Here is an 8,412-nt window from a genome sequence, read left to right as displayed (position 1 = left end):
CTCATCACCACCGCGGCCACCGCCGTTCCGACGACACCCTGGAGCTACCCACGAGCTCCACCTCATCCCTCTCTTCCTTCTCACTGAGCCGCCCGACGCCGGAATCCCCTGGATGCCGCACAGACCACCGTTCCCCTCGTCGGCCACCGAAGATCGTCGCCGTTGATTTGTTGCCCCCGGTGCTTCCCCGAGCTCTCTGACCCTCCCGTTTGACTCACTGTGAGCTTCTCTGCCGCTCCCCACTCTCCCCGTGCTCTCTTGCGCCGTGTACCCGCCGTTTCCATCGGAGCCGAGAGCCGGCCACCGCCGTTCTTGTCGCCGCCGTAACAAGAGCTAGCAAAGCTCGTTCCCGAGCATGACTACATGCTCCACAGCTCCACAGCAAGCTAAAGCCGCCACCAGCTCGTCTTCTCGTGCACCAGAGCGATGTGCCGCTCGAACCCGAGCTCCGGCAACCGCCGCGGGCTCCACTCCGGCGAGCTCTGGCCTCCCCACGACCCAACACCTACACCGTTCGACGCGCGGGAGCAAGAGCTTTCCAACGCACCCAGACATGCTTCGAACGAAGCCCTGTGGTGCTTTTCCGAGCCGCGCCGCCGTCTCGGCCCTCGCTGGCGACTAAATGCCGGCGGGTTGACCGCTTTGACCGGCAGGGTTGACCGCGCTGGCCCGGGTTGACCCCGGTTTGACCTCCCCTGGGTCCTGACGTGTGGGCTCAGTCCCCTGTTTAATTAGTTTTAGTTTAATTAGTGTTAATTAACTTAGTTAACCCACTGACTTGCTGACATGTGGGCCCAGCCCTGCTGACATTTTAGTTAGTGTTAGCTTAGCGCTAATTAACTCAGTTAATTAACTGAGTCACTGACCAGTGGGCCCCACTGGCCAGGTTTGACCTGGACCGACCCTGTTGACTGCTGACATCACAGTGACGCAATGGTGACGCAATAAGTGTTTTTTGGATTTATTTTTATCCAGCAAATTCCAGAAAATAGCCAGAACTTCTAAAAATCATAGAAAATCAACCGTAGCTCCAAATCAAACAATTTATATATGAAAAATGATCAGAAAAATCCAAACAATCTGTTTATGGCATTTGCATGCATGTTAGAGAAACTTATGTCCTCTGCTTAGGAAAATTCAATTAAATGCCATTTAAGAAATCACATATGGAGTTTGAATTTGAACCTTTGGTTCAAACCAACTTCATTTAATATGTTGCTAGTTGCATTAGTTCAATCAACAGCATATTTCCATGTCATGAGCATGCATCATATTGTTGCATTGCGTTGATTGTGTTTCTTCCTTGTTTGCCGGTATTGTCCCCTCTTAGTAAACATGGTTCCGGTGATGAGTTCGATGACACCAATGAAGAACTATATTATCTTCAGAAGTGCCAGGCAAGCAAAACCCCCTTGTTCATTCGAATACAATCCCACTCTCTTTTACTGCATTAGGACAACAACGATTCAATTGTTATATGCTGCGGTAGTTGAACCCCTTTCCTCTGCATGACTTGTCATTGCCACAGTAAATAGATGAAACCCACTAGCATGAGTAGGAGTTGTTTGAGCCTTGATGTGCCTACTCATTCATGCTTGTTTTTCATGCCTGCTATTGCTTAGAGTTGTGTCAGGTCTGATTCATCAGGGATGAATTGGAAAGTTGTGAACATGTCCTACTGTGTGTGAGCTAAGTGTGTTGAACATGATTTGGTAAAGGTATCGATGAGAGGCCATGTAGGAGTACATGGTGGGTTGTTTCATTGGAACCGTCCTTAAGCACCGAGATCTGTATGTGTGATTCAAGAACCAGCTACTACCATGCATTGGGCCCGAAACCAATGGACCCTCTCGGCTTCTTAACCACCCTAGCTTTCTATCTAGGAGTTGCAACTAGTTTATGGTGTTTATAGGTTATGTGTTGGCGGCCGTGCGTAGCGCTGACCCTAGGGGTAGGCTATGATGCGGTAGATACAGCATGGCACGGTGTACCGAGATGCCCGTTTGGTGTCTCGGGAACCCTGTACACATCGTTCGGGGCCATATGTGGAAACCTCTGCCGGACTCCCTGTGGATGGAACCTGGATAGGCGATAAACCTGGACTAGAGACTTGAGTGTTTAGGTAGGCCGTGGCCGACACCCTCGTTGGGCTTCCGCTTGAAGGTTGCCGAGTACATGTCGTGTAAACGACGTTAAGTGGTGAGAGCATGTATGAAGAAGTACACCCGTGCAGGGTTAACATCATCTATTCGAATAGCCGCGTCCATGGTAAAGGACTACTTGATTGCCTATACAGTTCATAGACGAGTGAAAGTGGATACTCTAAAACTCACAAGATAAGCGTGAGTGCTATGGATGGCCTTCTCGTAGGGAGACAGGAGCAGATCCATAGTGGTGTATTGATATGGTGAATAAGTGGACTCGTGTGCGCCACCTCAAAAGAGTTACTTGCAGTCATAGTTTAGGTTAGCCACTGAGTCAAACCTGGCTTGCTGCAGTTAAACTCCACTGCCCCCTTTGTTGATACCGATGCATATGTAGTTAGTTCTGATGTAAGTCTTGCTGGGTACATTTGTACTCATGTTTGCCTATTTTATGTTTTTAGAGAGAGACATCATTCTCGCTAGTAGTTCCGTGTGGACTCCGACGTTTAGCTTGTTACCTCAGCTACGATCTTGTGCCCTCGGCAGGATCTGGTAGATAGTCAGGCTTCTCAGCCATTTTCATTGTAGATGTCTGTACTCAGACATGTTAAGATTCCGCATGTGCTTTGTCTGGTATGCTCTGAATGTTGGTCATGAGACCCATGTTTGTAATATCTGGCTCTTCGGAGCCTAATGAATAAATACTTTGAGTCGTAGAGTTTTGTTGTGATGCCATGTTGTATTTGCACATATCGAGCATATTGTGTGTATGTTATTGAAATGCTTGGTATGTGTGGGATCCGACAATCTAGTTGTTTATCCTTGGTAGCCTCTCTTATGGGGAAATGTAGTCTGGTGTTTCCACTGAGCCTTGGTAGTCTGCTACAGCCCTGGTTTACCGGAGTCCTGCTAGCCCAGTACTACTGCTCCGGAACACTTAGACTGGCCGGCATGTGATTCACTTCGTTCCTGTGTCTGTCCCTTCGGGGAAATGTCACACGGTGACTTCCGGAGTCCTGCTAGCCTGCTACAGCCCGGGTTCCCGGAGTCCTGTTAGCCCAGTTGCTACAGCCCGGATTCACACGCTGATGACCGACATGTTCGATGTTGTTTCATGTATGCCTGTCCCCGTAAGTTAGTGCCACTTTGGGTTCACGACTAGTCATGTCGGCCCAGGTTCTCTATCATATGGATGCTAGCGACACTATCATATACGTGAGCCAGGTAAGGTGGCACCCGTCGGAATACCGTGCATGAGGCCGCAAAGTGATATGAAGTGTTACATGCTAGATCGGTGTGACTTAGGATCGGGGTGCTGACACACTAGTACTACCTTTCATAGTGGGTAGTAGTAACATAAGTATGGTAAAATGCAAAGCCTCATTTATTAGGTTATAGACTCATATTGCATTGGGACATGTGATATTATAGTAATAACTAGCTAAGTTACTCAAACTACCTCTCTCCTCATTAACTCATTGCCACATAAGCAAATTTGTTGAGTTGGACTCGATGTTACTGCTGAAGTTACTCCCACTGTGTCTAGTCTAAGTCGTCTTAGAGAAAGTGAAAAAGAAGAGTGGGCTCTCATGCAAGAGCCTAAATATATGCGGATTTCTAGGCCGATATACAATGAATATTGAGAAAGAGAGAGAGAAGATGAGAAAAAATAGCACTCTTATAGCCAGCCTTATAGCTAACCTTATTGTATGAGTGGCTACAGGTGATGGCTCTACTATGACATGGCAACATCATATAGCCAGAAGCTGGCTATACTATTAAGTATTAACCATGATCTTAATGTATTTTTGCTAATTAATAGGATTACATGCAATGAACTAACCACTGCATGTCATGTTTGGTAGTCTCAAGTCATTGAAAGCATGCACGGCCCACATCTCTCATTGGTTGATATGTCACGAAATAAGAAATGAGGAGGGAGTTAATGTACAGTGTCTAAGTGTTTTGGGTCAGAGGGGGACACAACTTCATTAATTTACTACACCTGCATTTGGGTGAATGACTCATGGGCCCAACAGGTGGCTGGCCCACCTGTCATACGGCCAAAGGCAGGTGCAGTAGAGGGCTGAGGCGTAGATGGCCAACACACACGTGAATGCAACACAGTCTACACTTACCATATAAAGGCTCCTCGCCAGTCCAATCTACCAAATCCTACGCACCTACGCACCCTAACCAAGGGCAAGAGTGATCACTCCAATCGCAAGATCAGTTAACTAGAAGCTAGACCCATGGAGGCGATGTGCGCGAGCATCAGCCGACTGTGCCAGATGGTCCACAACGCCGGCCTGCAGCACGGCACCGAGGAACGTCTCCAGGTCGTGCTTGAGGCCGCCAGGGCGAGAGGCCGCTTGGATGACAGCTTCGTCTCCTTGTTCGACAAGGTCCTCGTCGGCTTCCTCGACAAGTTCACCATCATCAAGAAGCTCGCGGACAACCTTGACGTATGCCTCCAGCCCACGCGCCCAGGCTCTGCGATGCCCGCCACCCTCAACGGCCTCTATGTTGACAACCTCTTCGACCATTGGTGGCCCTGCGACTGCCCACCGCCGCGCCGGAGAATGTCCACCTCGAGGTCGCGCTCTCTACGCAGCGCCTCGCGCAGCAAGACACCGTCGACATAATCACCCACGTCTATGCGCAAATCGTCCACAAGGACTACTACGTGCTAGAGGAGGACGATAGGTCGCTGGCCTTCTTGACCCGCAGGGCAACCTTGGACGGCATTGTTCAGAAGCACGTTGAGCTCGCCGCTAATGCCGCTGCTCCTGACACGTCGGTTGGTGACCCGGCGCACTAGGGCGTGAGGATGTCATTGATGGATCCGTATGTATCTTTATCTTTCCGTCAAATCCATGTAGTAGTATATGGTACTACTAGTAATTATTTTACCTTTCGCATCAACTTCATAATTTTTGTACATACTTCATGCATGAACCACGCCAGAACCAAACTTCTCATTACTCGAGGGAAAATCGTTTTTTCTATCTATTGGTCGCGCCATGGAGCGGAACCAAATTTTACAAGTTACAAGTTCAAAAGGAAAAGCCTACCGTGTTTGCGTACGTCGCACCCCCACATGGTTGGTCCGGCCTGCCGCTCAAGGGGGAATGCATGTTGTGTTGCATTTTCACTTACAAGTGGGACCGTAGTTGAGCAAACCGACTATCGGCAAACCCCCACCCCTCCCACCATGCGATGGCTGAGAAAACAAGAGGGAGAAGAGATGGCCGTAGCACGGACTCCAAGAAAATTGGTGTCAGATGGGACTCATGTGGGTGGCGTGTGCTGTACTGGTAGACGTGAATGCTAGTTATGGCCCATGCCACCCCACTATATCGAGCCTATATTGAGGTGCTGGTTACGTAGAACAAATTTCCTAGAGTCCATGCTCAGCCCTCCTCTATCTCTCTTCTTAGCTAGTTAGCAGACGCGCGGAGCCCATCGTCTGTTTGCTCACATGCGGTCCCACATGTCAGTGAAAACGCAAGAGGACCCACTGAACCTGCACATCTTTCACCTCGACATGCTGGTGATGAAAAACAAATCCAATAAAGATCTTCAGTGGCCGCTTTTGGAGTTACTCAAGAGTAGTAAGATTCTACTCCCTCCGATCCTTTTCAGTCTGCATATAAGTTTTGTCCGAAGTCAAAGCATCTCTACTTTGACCGAATTTATAGAAAAAAATATTAACATTTACGATGTCAAATCAATTTTGTTAGATTCATTACAAAATGTAGTTTCATGGGATATATATTTGGTATGGCAGATATTGATATTTTTTAATATATATTTGGTCAAACTTTGTAAAGTTTGACTTGACTCAAATCTAATATGCAGAGTAAAAAGGATCGGAGGGAGTATTTACAGTTTAACCCAAGATGCACATCACGTGGCTTCAACTAACACTCCATTTTCTTGCATGACACGACCTGGATGCTGGATGTCCCATGTGTCGGCCAAAGGAGGAAGAACTCGACCAAATCTTCTCAACATTTAGACCGGAGGAGTAGGAAACACGGCAAGCCCTATTCCTACATCATACTACTACGTACAAGCCCACCTCACGCAGTCACGCTATCACCATATTTCTCGGCCTCCGTGCGATACCTAGCTCTAGTTGATCTAACTAGAACTAACTATTGCTTGGATCTATGTGATGTGGCAACTTCATACCACTACGGATGCTGGCTATACTACTACGGCACTAACACTCCAAGAAGTGAGTCGAAAACCATTTATAAATTGAGTTTATGACATGCATATGCAAATGTACCATTCATTACATACCACAAGTCATCAACACACAACGACAACTAGGATACATGTTGGATTATAGATTAGTTCCAACAAAACATTCTAGTAAATACTAAAATTTTCATCACACAACAAATAACAAGAAATGAAACGAACTTCATCTCAACCACTCCTCGGTGTTGGAAACGCTTGCTTTGAACCAGAAGAGTTTCTCTGGGAAGGGCCAGCTACTGTCAATGTCAAGACCAACGCAGGACGGATCATCCAGGCTGAAGTGGCCTATTTCATGACCCATATTGTGATAGCCATGGTAGGGAAGCATATCAATGCCCGAGGTATAGATACAATTGCTTCTCATAAATGGTAGTAATGTTGTGTCAACAGCAGCTAGATCGCCTTTCACCATGATTGGATAGTTTTGTCCAAGGAAGGGCGAGTTTCCTCCAAGAGTATCAATACTAAACCAGGGAGAAGGTGTTGGCGCTCGCACAGTAGTATCCATCCCGAATACCCTGCAATGGATGTTGGAATAGGTCTGGAGAGTGCGACCATGGGAGACAACACCTGCTTCCTTAGTCACATCAGCGGTGCCCTGTATACAGACAAGAAGAGGTGATCCAATGGAATAAGTTGCCAGGCGCCACTGAGTACTCCTATATGGGTCCTCATGCTCGTGATCATCAACATCGTCATCTCCCCCTTGGTTATAAATTTTTTCAAGTATAGGTGGTGGAATGTTCTCAGGACCTTGGAAATACAAGAAGGTTAATTAGTAAAGGGAAACTAGCTAACCCGCATGCATGTCGATGAAACAATTATAATTACGGTGGAAGACAAATGTACCGAAAGCATCAGGATTCCATGCAAAAATAGTGCCACGAGTGGTGGCAGCAGACACAAGACCCTCATATTGAATTGCATCACAGTACTCACCCATGTATAGAAACTGATTTTTGAGCAATATCCATCGAGTCGAACCTTGAAGGACGAAAACAAGCTTGTCAAAGATAGCGACACCACAAGAATTCCTATAACCCTAAGAGCGATTGGGAACTCGACAAATTGCTATCTTCTGTAGATGACAGTCACCATGATCGTAGTTGGACGTACGTAGAATACCGGTGTGCTCAACCTCTGGGCAGTCTGAGATTTTTGAAAGTGGAACCCGGTGACGAGTGTACACGTTCACAAGTTCCCACTCACAATTGTACCCAATATAAACAACCCAATCTCCATTTGCGCCTACCCAAGCCTTAACCTTAAGCGATGGCATCTTAACATCACACATATCATTATCAAGCGGCACCAACTTGCACAAGGCGAGGCCTCCGTCGTCCACGCGCCAGTGAGCAGGGTCATGGTGAAGAAGATAGGGGAGATCAAACCGCTCCTGGACCCTTGGGTTCCTTGTAATGATGTTATTAGTTGAGTCGAGAATAGTCTTGAACGAACCTGCCATGCTAGCCGAGGTGATGGCATCGCACCGATCAATGAGTTCCTCCACCACGTCATCATTCAAATCGGGGGAAGAATAACGGGGTTGTTTCCAGTCCGTTCCCTCCATGGAGAAGACGATCAAACAATGGCAGAAGGAAGGGTGAAGGCAAATGGAGGAGGGAGGAAGAGCGTGCGACAATAGTTCCAAATTGAGAGGGAAAGGTGAAGAGTCGGTTGATGGTTGCCACGGTACACGAAGAGGCGCCCCGGCCTACATAGATGTCCGTTCGAAAATTGTACAAAAGGACTCACCGTCATCTCACTGACATGTTGGAATGGGACCACATGTCAACAAAGAGGCTAGTGCAGAGCGGACGGTTGCCACAGAGGTCACATGCTGACGACAAGGCCGTCCTGTCAGACCTAGCGCCCGCGCGGGATGGCTTCCGTCCCCCACAAGAGCGAAGCCACAGAGGTCTGTTTGGGGTCGTGAGTTGGAGTTGGCCTTACAAGTGGGACCACAGTTGAGGAAACTGACTATCAGCAAACCCCC

The sequence above is a fragment of the Triticum dicoccoides genome, chromosome 4A, assembly GCF_002162155.2.
Source record: "Triticum dicoccoides isolate Atlit2015 ecotype Zavitan chromosome 4A, WEW_v2.0, whole genome shotgun sequence".
Taxonomy (NCBI): domain Eukaryota; kingdom Viridiplantae; phylum Streptophyta; class Magnoliopsida; order Poales; family Poaceae; genus Triticum; species Triticum dicoccoides.
This window is presented reverse-complemented; position numbering follows the sequence as displayed.